The sequence below is a fragment of the Engystomops pustulosus genome, unplaced genomic scaffold (assembly GCF_040894005.1).
Source record: "Engystomops pustulosus unplaced genomic scaffold, aEngPut4.maternal MAT_SCAFFOLD_367, whole genome shotgun sequence".
Lineage (NCBI taxonomy): Eukaryota > Metazoa > Chordata > Amphibia > Anura > Leptodactylidae > Engystomops > Engystomops pustulosus.
Window position 1 is genome coordinate 4,040 of NW_027285246.1, and position 961 is coordinate 5,000.

A 961-nucleotide genomic window follows, 5' to 3' on the forward strand; every position below is an offset into this window, starting at 1 on the left:
GGAAGGCAGTTGCCCGACGGAGTAGGCGAAGGCCAGGCCGTTTCCAAATCCCGAGCCAGAGGAGGGCGAACGACGTTCTTCATCGACCGACGGCGAGGCTAGGGCGAGGGCGGTGGCTGCCGCGGGGAAGACTCCATTGCTTGCCAGCGTGCTAGGAGCGGGGCCGACAGGCTGCTCGGGGTATGGCATCCCCGGGGGCCCACCCTGGAAATCTTCGCTCCTCAGCCGCTGCAGGTTATAAGGTCCCGCCGCGCGTAAGCGCTCAACTCCCCGACCCACGGACGTCGAGCCCATGGTGAGCTGACAGTTTCGTACGGGGAAAAGGGGTCCTCTGGCCCCACATCGATCGAGGGGGTTTAGATCCGCGGAGGCACGCACCGCGAGGCGAATCGCTGCTTTTCCCCAAGAGGTTAACCTTCAAACCACCGAGTAGGTTCGGGGCAGGGCCGACTGTCTGCACTGGGGTATTGCATCCCTGGTGGGGCGACCCTGGAAATCTCTGCCCCTTTCCACTCTTTCGGTTGGGCCTCTCGTCGGGGCGAGCGTAAGTCGGCAAGCAGACGTGGGAAGAGGCTTCTTACCGGTGACACTCCCTTCGTGAGAGAGGCAGGTACTCGCCCCGCACCCCGGTCCAAATCTGCTCGGTCCGGCCGTCGTCGGCCCTAGCCGAAGGCCGCTCCCGCGAAGCCAGCGATCCGAACCGAGGATCCGCGCGAGCCTTCTCCAAGCCCTCTGCCGGGCGCTGGTGTTGAAAGCGTAGCGGACCCTGTTCGCCGGAGCGATAGGAGCGGAGCACCGGTCCCGCAGGGTTGAAAGCTGGGTAGCAGCGCCGTAGCTTCCCTCCAGCCTTCCCCCCGGACCTGGCGCCCGATCCCCTCCGCTCCTCTGTGCGTTGCGGGCGGCGCTGCATGGGTACGTCGCGACGGCTCCTATCGTCTCTCTCGCTTAACAGTGTGGAGAG